General features: G+C 40.0%; 1 protein-coding gene across 9 annotated transcripts in view; it reads right to left on the bottom strand.

Moving 5' to 3' along the window:
* The window catches only part of SLC25A21 (solute carrier family 25 member 21), a 533,965-nt gene that overhangs the window by 217,459 nt on the left and 299,859 nt on the right, over positions 1 to 16,647 (bottom strand). Inside the window, exon 1 of one of the 9 annotated variants that reach the window (XM_079912924.1) lies at positions 9,897 to 10,147. The exons of the other annotated variants lie outside the window; for them this stretch is intronic. The gene's annotated coding sequence lies outside the window, so the exon portion shown is untranslated. Of the gene's footprint in view, positions 1 to 9,896; positions 10,148 to 16,647 lie in introns of those variants that run through there. 9 annotated transcript variants of the gene reach the window in all.

The following is a 16,647-nucleotide window of genomic DNA, read 5'->3' as shown; positions in this document are numbered from 1 at the left end:
CTGACAAATGATTCTTGAGAAGGGTGTGCATGCAGGGTATTGTGCTCAGTGCTGGGACATAGCCTGATGCAGCATCAAGAGTGCCTGAAAGAATGAAGAATTTCAAAAGTGGGCACAGAAGTGACACACTGAGAACAACCTTACATGTAAAGGGAAAACAATGAACAGAGAACAGCAATATGCATAAAACTAAGTTTTAGGCCCAGTGATTTAGTGTTGCTATTTACAGTGTGAAATGTTGCTATTTATGTTCTGTTCCAATTCTAGTCTTGCATAACAGTTTACTTTTATTGTCAAATTGTCAACTGTCTTCAAGGAACTATGCCATGGTTCTCATAAAATGAAGGACAGAAAATACAAATATTTACAATTTTTAAGTAAAATTTTAATTCAGCTGTGGCCTGGGTGTGCTTTATATTTGAGATTATTCATCCTAGGACACAAGGCTGATTTCTGTAAGGTAGAGACCTTGCAAAAAAATTTTGAGAGAGAGAGAGAGAGAGAATATATCTATTTCACCAGGAAGCATTTTCTACAATTTTTACCTACTTTGCCTATAACCACTGGTGGAGGACTCAAGGGTATCCTTAAAGCTGGGAATAGAAAGTCACAATAAAGGCATCACACTTCACAGAATGGGTGGTGGATGGGATGGTTGTTTTTTTACTTTGGAGATTTAGAATGCTTACAACGTAAAGCAGAAGACCCTTTTTTTCCAAACTAAGCCACAGAAAAGAGACAATGGAAGGTACAGGACCACATTGATGGACTGACCAAGGGACACCCCACCCCTGCTAACTCCTAACAGAATCCTCAAGTACAGAAACCTAGAATGCTGTTGTCATTCCTGTGCCTTCCTTCCTGGTCCACCTCTGCCTTCACCTATGAACAGTGCTGCAATGTCTTCAGTAACCTTTTTAGCAATAAAATGGGGGAATGCAGAAGACAAACTAGGTGCCCAAAGGTAGACTTGAATATAGATTATTAAAGGACAATGTCAAGTGATCCTTCAGTTCAGGTCTTTTTTTTTTTTTTTGCTATACGCGGGCCTCTCACCACTGTGGCCTCTCCCGTTGCGGAGCACAGGCTCCGGACACACAAGCCCAGTGGCCATGACTCACGGGCCCAGCCGCTCCGCGGCATGTGGGATCTTCCCGGACCGGGGCACGAACCCGTGTCCCCTGCATCGGCAGGCGGACTCTCAACCACCGCGCCACCAGGGAAGCCCCCAATTCAGGTCTTAATTTTGATTTTAACTATACACAATGCTATTATACATTATCTGTTCTAAGATAAATTACTTGAGAACAGCGTTTTCTAAATTTACTCTGACTTCTTATCACTGAGTCAATTCACATTTCCTCTCTCTACAATTCCATGACATATACCAGTTATATTACATTTTACATTACCAATATTATATTACAATTCCATTACATATATCAAGGATAGCATTTATCACACCATACTATGGCCAATAATATAGAGAAATATATAACTGTCTCTCCACACCATTCCCCCCATCCCCATACTGGCAAATGCAATATTCATCTCCAGACACTGTAGTCTATGTGAATGGCATCTCCTGCACTTGTGAAAATGTGTAGTCAAATACAAACCATGAGTTCTTAGAGAAGAGGGAGTATTTAACTTTATCGGCCCACTGAGTAAATAACGCTAAATACATGAAATTCACTCAGGAAGGTCTCTATCTACACTCACTCCCTTGGTGATCTCATTCCAACCCATGGTTTTAATTACCATCTATATGCCAACAACTTGCCAATTTACATTTCCAGTCCAGACTTCCCTTTCAAAGTCTAGACAAATATCTGATTGCCTATTTGACATCTCTGCTTGGATATCTAACAGCCATCTCAAAATTCACATGTTTGGGGCTTCCCTGGTGGTGCAGTGGTTGAGAGTCCGCCTGCCGATGCAGGGGACACGGGTTCGTGCCCCAGTCCAGGAAGATCCCACATGCCGGGGAACAGCTGGGCCCGTGAGCCATAGCCACTGAGCCTGCACGTCTGGAGCCTGTGCCCCACAACGGGAGAGGCCACAACAGTGAGAGGCCTGCGTAACGCCAAAAAAAAAAAAATCCACATGTTCAAAATGGGACTCCTGAGTGCCTTAACCAACACCCCTACTCAAAAAACAAAAATAAACAAATGGGACCTAATGAAACTTCAAAGCTTTTGCACAGCAAAGGAAACCATAAACAAGACCAAAAGACAACCCTCAGAATGGGAGAAAATATTTGCAAATGAAGCAACTGACAAAGGATTAAGCTCCAAAATTTACAAGCAGCTCATGCAACTCAATAACAAAAAAACAAACAACCCAATCCAAAAATGGGCAGAAGACCTAAATAGACATTTCTCCAAAGAAGATATACAGACTGCCAACAAACACATGAAAGAATGCTCAACATCATTAATCATTAGAGAAATGCAATTCAAAACTACAATGAGATATCATCTCTCACACCAGTCAGAATGGCCATCATCAAAAAATCTAGAAACAATAAATGTTGGAGAGGGTGTGGAGAAAAGGGAACACTCTTGCACTGCTGGTGGGAATGTGGATTGGTATAGCCACTATGGAGAACAGTATGGAGGTTCCTTAAAAAACTACAAATAGGGCTTCCCTGGTGGCGCAGTGGTTGGGAGTCCACCTGCCGGTGCAGGGGACACGGGATCGTGCCCGGGTCCGGGCCCGTGAGCCATGGCCGCTGAGCCTGCGCATCCGGGGCCTGTGCTCTGCAACGGGAGAGGCCACAACAGTGAGAGGCCCGTGTACCGCAAAATAAATAAATAAATAAATAAAACTACAAATAGAACTACCATATGACCCAGCAATCCCACTACTGGGCATACCTTGAGAAAACCATAATTCAAAAAGAGTCATGTACCAAAATGTTCATTGCAGCTCTATTTACAATAGCCCAGAGATGGAAACAACCTAAGTGTCCATCATCGGATGAATGGATAAAGAAGATGTGGCACATATATACAATGGAATATTACTCAGCCATAAAAAGAAATGAAATTGAGCTATTTGTAATGAGGTGGATAGACCTAGAGTCTGTCATACAGAGTGAAGTAAGTCAGAAAGAGAAAGACAAATACCGTATGCTAACACACATATATGGAATTTAAGAAAAAAAAATATCATGAAGAACCTAGCGGTAAGACAGGAATAAAGACACAGACCTATTAGAGAATGGACTTGAGGATATGGGGAGGGGGAAGGGTAGGCTGTGACGGAGCGAGAGAGAGGCATGGACACATACACACTACCAAACATAAGGTAGATAGCTAGTGGGAAGCAGTCGCATAGCACAGGGAGATCAGCTCGGTGCTTTGTGACCGCCTGGAGGGGTGGGATAGGGAGGGTGCAAACAAAAAAATCCAAAACAAAGGCCAACTCGTTCAACCTTAGAGTCAACCTAGACTCCTTTCTCTCAAAATCCTCTTCCAATCTATTGGCTCTACTTCAAAATATAACCAGACTTCTACCATCTCTGACTTCCTTTACTGCCTGTGCCTTCGCTCCCTTTCTGGTTAAGTCATGGTCACCGTTTCTCAGCTGATTAACTGCAGCACCTCAGTAACACGTCTCCCGTCATACACCTTTGACTCCGTCCATCTATTCTCACCCAACAACTCAAGTGATCCTGTTTAAGATGTAAGTTATTTCATGTCATTCCTCTGGTCAGTAATGACTCCCCATCTCACTCAGAGAAAAGCCATACATAATCCGGGCCTGCATTACTTCTCTCACCAGTTAACTTTCTTACTATTCTCCCCCTCACTGATTCTACTCTGGCCACAGTGGCCTCTGCTGTCTCCCAAACATGCCAGGACTATCTCAGCTTTTGGCCTTAGTGCTAGCCATTTCCTCTGTCTGGAATGCCCCTGCCCCAGATTCTACTTGGCCAACTTCCTTCACATGGTCAACGAGTAATCTGACCAGTCTAACACAGAGGTCCGGTCCTCCCCACCCCAGCACCAAAAAAAATCCTCATGCTGCTCTGCTTTTTCCTTTTTCCATGGTACTTATCAACTTCTAACATACTACATTATTTACTTCTTTTCTATGTTTATTGTTTCCTGTCTCTCCCAGTAGAATATAAGCTTCACCAGGGCAGAGATCTTTGTCTGTATTGTCCACTGATATGCACTAAGTACCCAGAATATTCCTGACACCTAATAGTTGCTCAATAAATATTTGTTGAAAAAAGAAATGGAATGATATAAAATAATGAACCTGACACAATAATGGGATTCCTTTACAGTGGTACGTATAAGATGAAGTTTTAAGAATTTAGTGTACACAAAGAGAATTCACCCAGTCATTCAAGGAATCCATGATAATGTCTAATATAGGGAGTAAGTCTACTGAAATGTTATGAGTTCGTTTGTAGAAAGAATGGATTATTCCAAAGATAATTTCATTAAGTAACAGTTTACGAATCAGAGAACATCTTAACATCTCCGTGAAGACACAAAGGAATAGCAGTGCAGACAGAGAATTGAGGCATTCAAGCATCCCCAAGATATCAGTTACAAGTAAGATCTATGTTTTCCTTTTATCAAACCAAAAATTTTTGCATTGTACTATAGCCCCTTCCTTGGCATTTTCAAATTAAACCTAAGACTTCTCATTTGTTCTCTGAAATTCACACTATCCTATTACCTTAACTGATTTCGTGTGACGTGTTTAACTCTTTAAAACTATGACTCTTTACAATATAAAAGAATCTTTTTAGTTTTTAAAGAGAACCACAGAGGGAATAAATGGTTTCAAACTGTGTAAATCTGAAATTCAAAAATAGAACAGCCACAGACAGAACTGATATTTTTTCATCTACTCTACTAGTCAAGCAAATCATTACAACATCCTATTTGATAGCCTGCCCAGAAAATGTGGTAGCCCTACTGAATTACAAGCAATGTGAGACTCATAAATGGAAATCAAATATATTATACTTTCCCCTAATAATAGTTAAAGTGCACTACCTTTGCGGCACAGCAAATTAATATTATGCACACTGAATTGGCTAAATAGGCAATGTGATTTGGCAGGCTTGAAAGATGTTGTTAAATGTTATGCTTTTGGGCAAGCCACAGCCTTCCTTGAAAATTCTGAAGCAAATATTTTCATGGAAGTTTACTGTTAGCATGTATTTCTGTAAAGAAACTAACCCTAAGCCATGGCCGCTAGCATGAATCTAAAGGGAGTGCAGTAATTTTCCTGGTGCATACTTCTTGCTCTCATAGAGTTTATTATCTCATTGATTTAAGAATTTAGGAAAATACATTTCAGTTATAAACATATGCATACATTATGGTCCAGAAATCATGGTAGATAGAGCATGTACAAGGGAGGAAGAAAAGTTTAGGCAGAGTTTTAAAATCAGTGAGTTTTTAAAATCATACTTTGAATGCAGAAACAGAAAGTTTGAAAATTATTAAACTGATGAAAATCTCACTTGTAAGCAAAGTTTGCATATATTTTTTAAACTCAATTTCAGCTCAGTGTAATACACACACACATATTTTTTTTTTGGCCGTGCCATGTGGCATGCAGGATCTTAACTCCCTGACCAGGGATCGAACCCGTGCCCCCTGCATTGGGAGCACAGAATCTTAACCACTGGACTGCCAGGTAAGTCCCAATGTAATGTATTTTAAAATTGTTGTTTGCTATTTTAATTCAATGGAAGTTATCCTTTTAGTTTCCTTTTTTGTTATTAAACTTTATATTAGACCCCAAGTAAGCTCCAAGTGCACTTAGGTAAATGGTCCGATTTTCAGATATGTTGGTCTTTTATGGAAAGTTAACTGCTGTATATGGACCTTAACACAATCAGTAATGCAACGAGAAACACCAGGGGAAAAATAAGCTGTGGATTAGGTTGGCAGGTGGTAAAATACCTTTAGAAATGTATAAAATGCTTTAAAGAGAAGGAAATGTGAAGAGAAAGAGACTTATCACTTGTTTTACAGATTATATGTGTGTATAATATATACACATTCACAAAAAGTTTGCATTGCATTTTGTTTATCTTGAGTGAAAAAAATGTTCAAGCTGACCAGCATTTCAGCATTGGAAGTTTATCAAAATGCAGAAGGGCAGCTGAAGAAGGGATTAGGAATCTATGGTATATGTGCCAAGTACCAGGACCTCTCTTTCCAATTCAACAGAAGACTTGCCCAGTTCTGGGGACCTGTCTATCAACCAGAAAGGAAAAGACATTTGCTCTGCCTCAGGATTTTTTTTTTTAATTGAAATATATTTGACATATAACATTATGTAAACTTAAGGTGTCAACATGATTTAATACATTTATGTACTGTAATATGATCTCCACTGTAGCAATAATTAGCACTTCTATCACATCACATAATTATCTGTTCTTTTTAGTGGTTGGAATAATTAAATTCCAGTCTCTTCAAAAGTTTGATAACTTTTCACAGGATTGGTCATCCTTTCTTCTTTTTTTGAATTGCCTGGAAAGAAGGATCCCTCTATTTGTCTCAAGACTCAGGAACAGAACCCAGTCCCTCCCTGCCCACCTCTCCAGCCCTGCGCAGAAGCTGGCTCTCACAGGCCAGACACTATGCTTCTCTTCCCAATGATGCATTCAGCAGCATCATGTTCGTAGCTTGAAATTGGCCACGCTGGGAGTATTTACACTAAGGAAAATGGCAAAGGCTACAAATCAGAGATTTTGTTTATTTGTTTGTTTTCCAGACAGCCAAATTAAACATTTACCAGCACAACGCTGCCCAAATCTAACCACAAATTCTGTTGCCTATTCTATTAGGTTCAAATAATTTTAAAAGTATAGTACATGGAGAGTTTTAAATTTCCAGTGGTTCTTTAACTCTGCTTGTCGCAAATTTCCAAAGGTGCTGTAAGTTAATCTTTAGCTTATATTCTCTGTTTACGACAATTTAACAATAAGAATTATGATCCTGGGCTTTTCTGGTGCTGCAGTGGTTGAGAGTCTGCCTGCCGATGCAGGGGACACGGGTTCGTGCCCCGGTCCGGGAAGATCCCATATGCCGCAGAGCGGCTGGGCCCGTGAGCCATGGCCGCTGAGCCTGCACATCCGGAGCCTGTGCTCTGCAACAGGAGAGGCCACAACAGTGAGAGGCCCGCGTACCACAAAAAAAAAAAAAAAAAAAAAAAAAAGAATTATGATCCTACCCCAGAATTTTAAAGAGATCCTTAGGAACTGATACCCAAGAAAACCAACCTACCCACCAAACTACCGACCACACCTATGATTTGCTATACTGTTGTGCAGATGCTTCTATTCTCTAGACCACATAGAGATTTGGTAATGAGCGCAACAGTCTTCCACTTCTCAGGAAAACAGCTTCTTGCCCCTGCCCTCCTCCAAGAGTGTGAGCACCTTAAAAGAGAGGAGAGGAAATGTGGCTACGAAGCCAGCTTCGCCTTAGTCACCAGACGGAAGTCCAGAAACAGGAAGAAGGCCTTGGGCAAATAACACAGCATCGTGCTAAATGAAGAATTCAGGTTTTTAGGTCACAAGTAGCCAGTTTTTCCTTAGAAAATAAAGTCACTAGTACCAATTACCATCAAAGAAAAAGAAGGATGGAATTATAATGTTTTTCTCCCTATTCTAAATAGTACTACTTCTTGCAATCATATTGTTCATCTTGAAAGAGTTAAAAATTTAGAACTTTTAAAATATTTGCCACCATTGCCTTAATTAATATATAGCCAAGTTTTCTGCACTTAATCACACTGCTTTACTACTTGCCTTTAGGTGATAGCTCTTAATTTTTTATTTGCCATGACCTAGAGCCATAGTTACACAAATTCTTATTTTTGAACTGTTATTCCACACCAGCCTCCGTACCATGCTCCCAGGAAATCCAGCTTACCGAGTCAAGTATTCTAGGTAAATCCCAATACACCATATGCTTTATCAAGGTCTGGCTTATGGGGAAAAAAAAGAAGAAAGCTGATTCATTTTCAGCCATACAGTTTAATCACGAAGAATTACTACTAAGTATGGATTAAGCTAATCTTTATTTCCACATGAAAAGCTTGCAAAAATGAAACTGCACTTCAAGTAAAATAAGTACCTGCTGAAAAACAATATTTGGATACTAAAGTGTGAGACATTACATAAACACAACGGCAGGTAGATTTCATAACACAAATATTTATGTGTAATAGCATTGAATATATTACTACTCACGGAAACATTATCTAAATATTAATCAATGTTTGATTTCAGTTAATATTCTTAAATTACTAACTCACTAGAAACAATATTTGCCTCCATGGCTTCCATCCCAACGAGCACCGTGGTATGTGTCTTTGCTACTGTATAACATTAAATGTACTTAATCTCAGTTTTCTAGGTGTTGAACAAGTACATGTCCAGAAGGGTTTTCATTCACCAAATTCTTTTGAGTGCCTACTGTGTACCTAGTTATTCCAGCATATTTCTAGATGTTGGTTCTCTTCTGCTTGCTTCTGTTTTCCATTTTCTCAGAAAGCAAGGTCATCAATTGAGAGTGATGATGAGGAAGAGGGTGTTACAGAGAGCAGAGAGAAAGTATGAAACAGCTGTCAGTAGGAGTGAGGGAGGCAATGGATCAGGGAAACGCAGTATGATTAGTAGGTGCACTGAGAGTCCACTTGAGGCCAGCAGTCATCAATATAGCATCATTTTCTGTAGCCACATTCAGCTGTGTGCATGCATGCAGAGTAGGCAGGATAATATTTAACCAGGATGAGGTTTTGCCAAATGAATGTGAAGAAGTGACAGAAGGCAACGAAAAGAATGTGTGCCAGAAAGTGATTATAATGGTTGACTACGGAAGCTAGGAAGGAGGGAAGTGAGGACAAATGGGCATGAGGACATGGTGGTAAGAGCAGAGGCTTGCTGGTCCTGTTGGAGACAAGATACTAGAGGAGAGAGCTGGAAAGCTAAGAGGTGGAGGTAACATTGAGATGACTACTAAGTTCCATTTTTATTAATACATAGTAATTAAAGCTTGTTTTTTTTTCTCTTTATCTCCAGTATCTAGCACAAGGTATGGTACATCATCGATATACTGAATGAAAGTGTTGAATGAACAAAATGTTGATCCTATTACTGAGTAATACCAGGTATGTGAAGAACAAACACACTGATGGACATTCACCATTCCCGGAACTAGATTCAGCAGATATTCTCTTTGTTTTGTTTTGATCTTCAAGGTTTCTTTAAGTTTATGGTTTGACAAATATTTAACTAAGATCCTTATAATGACCAGAATGTGTACACCTTAAGCAGTTAATATACTTAATAGCCAATGTACATCATACAGACATGTAGAAAATTTGAAACATCAACTAAAATAATTATACAAATAAACATAGGCCTCTAAAGATGGGTCAAGAACCCAAACAAAAGTACTTTAAGAGATTTTTTTTTTTTTTTTTTTTTTTTTTTGCGGTACGTGGGCTGCTCACTGTTGTGGCTTCTCCCGCTGCAGAGCACAGACTCCGGACGCGCAGGCTCAGCGGCCATGGCTCACGGGCCCAGCCGCTCCGCAGCATGTGGGATCTTCCCAGACTGGGGCACGAACCCGTGTCCCCTGCAACAGCAGACGGACTCTCAACAACTGCGCCACCAGGGAAGCCCACTCTAAGAGATTTTGAATCTACAGGATTAAGTCCTCAAAAGTAAAAGGCCGGGGACGAGGGGAACATGGCGGAAGAGTAAGACGCGGAGATCACCTTCCTCCCCACAGATACAACAGAAATACATCTACACGTGGAACAACTCCTACAGAACACCTACCGAACGCTGGCAGAAGACCTCAGACCTCCCAAGAGGCAAGAAGCTCCCCACGTACCTGGAGGGGATTAAGAGCGCTGCTTAAAGGAGCTCCAGAGACGGCTGCGAGCCGCGGCTAAAAGCGCGGACCCCAGAGACGGGCACGAGACGCTAAGGCTGCTGCTGCCGCCACCAAGAAGCCTGTGTGCGAGCACAGGTTACTATCCACACCCTCCTTCCGGGGAGCATGTCCAGCCCGCCACTGCCACGGTCCCAGAATACAGGGACAACTTCCCCGGGAGAACGCACGGCGCGCCTCAGGCTGGTGTAACGTCATGTCGGCCTCTGCCGCCGCAGGCCCGCCCCGCACTCCGTGCCGCTCCCACCCCCCCCCCGCCCCCGCCCCCGCCCCCGCCCCCGCCCGAGTGAGCCAGAGCCCCCGAGTCAGGTGCTCCTTTAACCCCATCCTGTCTGAGCGAAGAACAGACGCCCTCTGGCGACCTACACGCAGAGGCGGGGCCAAATCCAAAGCTGAGCCCCTGGGAGCTGTGAGAACAGAGAAGAGAAAGGGAAATCTCTCCCAGCAGCCGCAGGAGCAGCGGATTAAAGCTCCACAATCAACTTGATGTACCCTGCAGCTGTGGAATACATGAATAGGAAACGAATCATCCCAAATTGAGGAAGTGAACTTTGAGAGCAAGATTTATGACTTTTTCCCCTTTTCCTCTTTTTGTGAGTGTGTATGGGTATGCTCCTGTGTGAGATTTTGTCTGTATAGCCTTGCTTCCACCATTTGTCCTAGGGTTCTATCCGTCTGTTTTTGTTTTTAAATTTTTTTCATAATAATTATTTTTTATTTTAATAACTTTATTTTTTCTTACTTTATCTTCTTTCTTTCTTTTTTTCCTTCTTTCCCTCCTTCTTTCCTCCCTCCCTCCCTCCCTCTCTCCTTTCTGTCTTTCTTTCCTTCTTTCTTTCTTTCTTTCTACTTCTACTAATTCTTTCTTTCTACTTTTTCTCCCTTTTATTCTGAGCTGTGTGGATGAAAGGCTCTTGGTGCTGCAGCCAGGAGTCAGTGCTGTGCCTCTGAGGTGGGAGAGCCAACTTCAGGACACTGGTCCACAAGAGACATCCCAGCTCCACATAATATCAAACGGCGAAAATCTGCCAGAGATATCCATCTCAACACCAGCACGCAGCTTCGCTCAACGACCAGCAAGCTACACTGCTGGATACCCTATGCCAAACAACTAGCAACACAGGAACACAACACCACCCATTAGCAGAGAGGCTGCCTAAAATCATAATAAGTCCACAGACACCCCAAAACACACCACCAGACGTGGACCTGCCCACTAGAAAGACAAGATCCAGCCTCATCCACCAGAACACAGGCACTAGTCCCCTCTACCAGGAAGCCTACACAACCCACTGAACCCACCTTAGCCACTGGGGACAGACACTAAAAACAACGGGAACTACGAACCTGCAGCCTGCGAAAAGGAGACCCCAAACACAGTAAGATAAGCAAAATGAGAAGACAGAAAAACACACAGCACATGAAGGAGCAAGATAAAAACCCACCAGACCTAACAAATGAAGAGGAACTGGCAGTCTACCTGAAAAAGAATTCAGAATAATGATAGTAAAGATGATCCAAAATCTTGGAAATAGAATAGACAAAAGGCAAGAAACATTTAACAAGGACCTAGAAGAACTAAAGATGAAACAAACAATGATGAACAACACAATAAATGAAATTAAAAATACTCTAGATGGGATCAATAGCAGAATAACTGAGGCAGAAGAACGGATAAGTGACCTGGAAGATAAAATAGTGGAAATAACTACTGCAGAGCAGAATAAAGAAAAAAGAATGAAAAGAACTGAGGATAGTCTCAGAGACCTCTGGGACATTAAACGCACCAACATTCGAATTATAGGGGTTCCAGAAGAAGAAGAGAAAAAGAAAGGGACTGTGAAAATATTTGAAGAGATTATAGTTGAAAACTTCCCTAATATGGGAAAGGAAATAGTTAATCAAGTCCAGGAAGCACAGAGAGTCCCATACAGGATAAATCCAAGGAGAAATATGCCAAGACACATATTAATCAAACTGTCAAAAATTAAATACAAAGAAAACACATTAAAAGCAGCAAGGGAAAAACAACAAATAACACACAAGGGAATCCTCATGAGGTTAAAACAGCTGATCTTTCAGCAGAAACTCTGCAAGCCAGAAGGGACTGGCAAGGCATATTTAAACTGATGAAGGAGAAAAACCTGCAACCAAGATTACTCTACCCAGCAAGGATCTCATTCAGATTTGATGGAGAAATTAAAACCTTTACAAACAAGCAAAAGCTGAGAGAGTTCACCACCACCAAACCAGGTTTACAACAAATGCTAAAGGAACTTCTCTGGCAAGAAACACAAGAGAAGGAAAAGACCGACAATAACAAACCCAAAACAATTAAGACAATGGGAATAGGAACATACATATCGATAATTACCTTAAATGTAAATGGACTAAATGCTCCCACCAAAAGACACAGATTGGCTGAATGGATACAAAAATAAGACCCATATATATGCTGTCTACAAGAGACACACTTCAGACCTAGAGACACATACAGACTGAAAGTAAGGGGATGGAAAAAGATATTCCATGCAAATAGAAATCAAAAGAAAGCTGGAGTAGCAATTCTCATATCAGACAAAATAGACTTTAAAATAAAGACTATTAGAAGAGACAAAGAAGGACACTACATAATGATCAAGGGATTGATCCAAGAAGAAGATATAACAATTGTAAATATTTATGCACCCAACATAGGAGAACCTCAATACATAAGGCAAATACCAACAACCATAAAAGGGGACATCGACAGTAACACATTCATAGTAGGGGACTTTTACACCCACTTTCACCAATGGACAGATCATCCAATATGAAAATAAATAAGGAAACACAAGCTTTAAATGATACATTAAACAAGATGGACTTATTTGATATTTATAGGACAGTCCATCCAAAAACAACAGAACACATTTTTCTCAAGTGCTCATGGAACATTCTCCAGGATAGATCATATCTTGGGTCACAAATCAAGCCTTGGTAAATTTAAGAAAATTGAAATTGTATCAAGTATCTTTTCTGACCACAATGCTATGAGACTAGATATCAATAACAGGAAAATATCTGTAAAAAATACAAACACATGGAGGCTAAACAATACACTACTTAATAACGAAGTGATCACTCAAGAAATCAAAGAGGAAATCAAAAAATACCTAGAAACAAATGACAATGGAGACACGATGACCCAAAACCTATGGGATTCAGCAAAATCAGTTCTAAGAGGGAAGTTTATAGCAATACAATCCTACCTTAAGAAACAGGAAACATCTCAAGTAAACAACCTAACCTTACACCTAAAGCAATTAGAGAAAGAAGAACAAAAAACCCCCAAAGTTAGCAGAAGGAAAGAAATCATAAAAATCAGATCAGAAATAAATGAAAAAGAAATGAAGGAAACGATAGCAAAGATCAATAAAACTAAAAGCTGGTTCTTTGAGAAGATAAACAAAATTGATAAACCATTAGCCAGACTCATCAAGAAAAAAAGGGAGAAGACTCAAATCAATAGAATTAGAAATGAAAAAGGAGAAGTAACAACTGACACTGCAGAAATACAAAAGATCATGAGACATTACTACAAGCAACTCTATGCCAATAAAATGCACAACCTGGAAGAAATGGACAAATTCTTAGAAATGCACAACCTGCCAAGACTGAATCAGGAAGAAATAGAAAATATGAACAGATCAATCACAAGCACTGAAATTGAAACTGTGATTACAAATCTTCCAACAAACAAAAGCCCAGGACCACATGGCTTCACAGGACAATTCTATCAAACATTTAGAGAAGAGCTAACACCTATCCTTCTCAAACTCTTCCAAAATATAGCGGAGGAAGGAACACTCCCAAACTCATTCTACAAGGCCACCATCACCCTGATACCAAAACCAGACAAGGACGTCACAAAGAAAGAAAACTACAGGCCAATATCACTGATGAACATAGATGCAAAAATCCTCAACAAAATACTAGCAAACAGAATCCAACAGCACATTAAAAGGATCATACACCATGATCAAGTGGGGTTTATTCCAGGAATGCAAGGATTCTTCAATATACACAAATCAATCAACGTGATACACCATATTAACAAATTGAAGGAGAAAAACCATATGATCATCTCAATAGTTGCAGAGAAAGGTTTCGACAAAATTCAACACCCATTTATGATAAAAACCCTGCAGAAAGTAGGCATAGAGGGAACTTTCCTCCACATAATAAAGGCCATATATGACAAGCCCACAGCCAACATTGTCCTCTATGGTGAAAAACGGAAAGCATTTCCACTAAGATCAGGAACAAGACAAGGTTGCCCACTCTCACCACTCTTATTCAACATAGTTTTGGAAGTTTTAGCCACAGCAATCAGAGAAGAAAAGGAAATAAAAGGACCAAATCAGAAAAGAAGTAAAGCTGTCACTGTTTGCAGACGACATGATACTATACGTAGAGAATCCTAAAGATGCTACCAGAAAACTACTAGAGCTAATCAATGAATTTGGTAAAGTAGCAGGATACACAATTAATGCACAGAAATCTCTGGCATTCCTATACACTAATGATGAAAAATCTGAAAGTGAAATCAAGAAAACACTCGCATTTACCATTGCAACAAAAAGAATAAAATATCTAGGAATAAACCTACCTAAGGAGACAAAAGACCTGTATGCAGAAAATTATAAGACACTGATGAAAGAAATTAAAGATGATACAAATAGATGGAGAGATATACCATATTCTTGGATTGGAAGAATCAACATTGTGAAAATGACTGTACTATCCAAAGCAATCTACAGATTCAATGCAATCCCTATCAAACTACCACTTGCATTTTTCACAGAACTAGAACAAAAAATTTCACAATTTGTATGGAAACACAAAAGACCCCGTATAGCCAAAGCAATCTTGAGAACGAAAAACAGAGCTGGAGGAATCAGGCTCCCTGACTTCAGACTATACTACAACGCTACAGTAATCAAGACAGTATGGTACTGGCACAAAAACAGAAAGATAGATCAGTGGAACAGGATAGAAAGCCCAGAGATAAACCCACACACATTTGGTCACCTTATCTTTGATAAAGGAGGCAGGAATGTACAGTGGAGAAAGGACAGCCTCTTCAATAAGTGGTGCTGGGAAAACTGGATAGGTACATGTAAAAGTATGAGATTAGATCACTCCCTAACACCATGCACAAAAATTAGCTCAAAATGGATTAAAGACCTAAATGTAAGGCCAGAAACTATCAAACTCTTAGAGGAAAACATAGGCAGAACACTCTGTGACATAAATCACAGCAAGATGCTTTTTGACCCACCTCCTAGAGAAATGGAAATAAAACCAAAAATAAACAAATGGGACCTAATGAAACTTCAAAGCTTTTGCACAGCAAAGGAAACTATAAACAAGACCAAAAGATAACCCTCAGAATGGGAGAAAATATTTGCAAATGAAGCAACTGACAATGGATTAATCTCCAAAATTTATAAGCAGCTCATGCAGCTCAGTAACAAAAAAACAAACAACCCAATCCAAAAATGGGCAGAAGACCTAAATAGACATTTCTCCAAAGAAGATATACAGATTGCCAACAAACACATGAAAGAATGCTCAACATCATTAATCATTAGAGAAATGCAAATCAAAACTACAATTGGATATCATGTCACACCAGTCATAATGGCCATTATCAAAAATTGTAGAAACAATAAATGCTGGAGAGGGATTGGAGAAAAGGGAACACTCTTGCACTGCTGGTGGGAATGTGAATTGGTACAGCCACTATGGAGAACAGTATGGAGGTTCCTTAAAAAACTACAAATAGAACTACCATATGACCCAGCAATCCCACTACTGGGCATATACCCTGAGAAAACCATAATTCAAAAAGAGTCATGTACCAAAATGTTCATTGCAGCTTTATTTACAATAGCCCAGAGATGGAAACAACCTAAGTGTCCATCATCGGATGAATGGATAAAGAAGATGTGGCACATATTTACAATGGAATATTACTCAGCCATAAAAAGGAACGAAACTGAGTTATTTGTAATAAGGTGGATAGACCTAGAGTCTGTCATACAGAGTGAAGTAGGTTTGAAAGAGAAAGACAAATACCATATGCTAACACATATATATGGAATTTAAGAAAAAAAAATGTCATGAAGAACCTAGGGGTAAGACAGGAAAAAGACACAGACCTACTAGAGAATGGACCTGAGGATAGGGGGAGGGGGAAGGATAAGCTGTGACAAAGAGAGAGAGTGGCATGGGCATATACACACTACCAAACGTAAGGTAGATAGCTAGTGGGAAGCAGCCACATAGCACAGGAAGATCAGCTAGGTGCTTTGTGACCGCCTGGAGGGGTGGGATAGGGAGGGTGGGAGGGAGGGAGACGCAAGAGGGAAAAGATATGGGAACATATGTATATGTATAACTGATTCACTTTGTTACAAAGCAGAAACTAACACACCATTGTAAAGCAATTATACTCCAATAAAGATGTTAAAAATAAAAAAGTAAAAGGACACATTCATATTTATATTCTGAAGCAAGTTTAGATAGTAATAAATGAAACATTGTAAATGAATTAATCATCTTTTCTAGGGAAGGCAGCCCTAACTCTTTGTCAAGCAACTTAAAACGCATCCTCACTAGGAGAATCTCTTGATGGATAAATTTT

This window comes from Stenella coeruleoalba (assembly GCF_951394435.1).
Source record: "Stenella coeruleoalba genome assembly, chromosome: 2".
Lineage (NCBI taxonomy): Eukaryota > Metazoa > Chordata > Mammalia > Artiodactyla > Delphinidae > Stenella > Stenella coeruleoalba.
The sequence above is the reverse complement of the archived record's forward strand: the minus strand, read 5'-3'. Positions and strand labels throughout refer to the sequence as shown.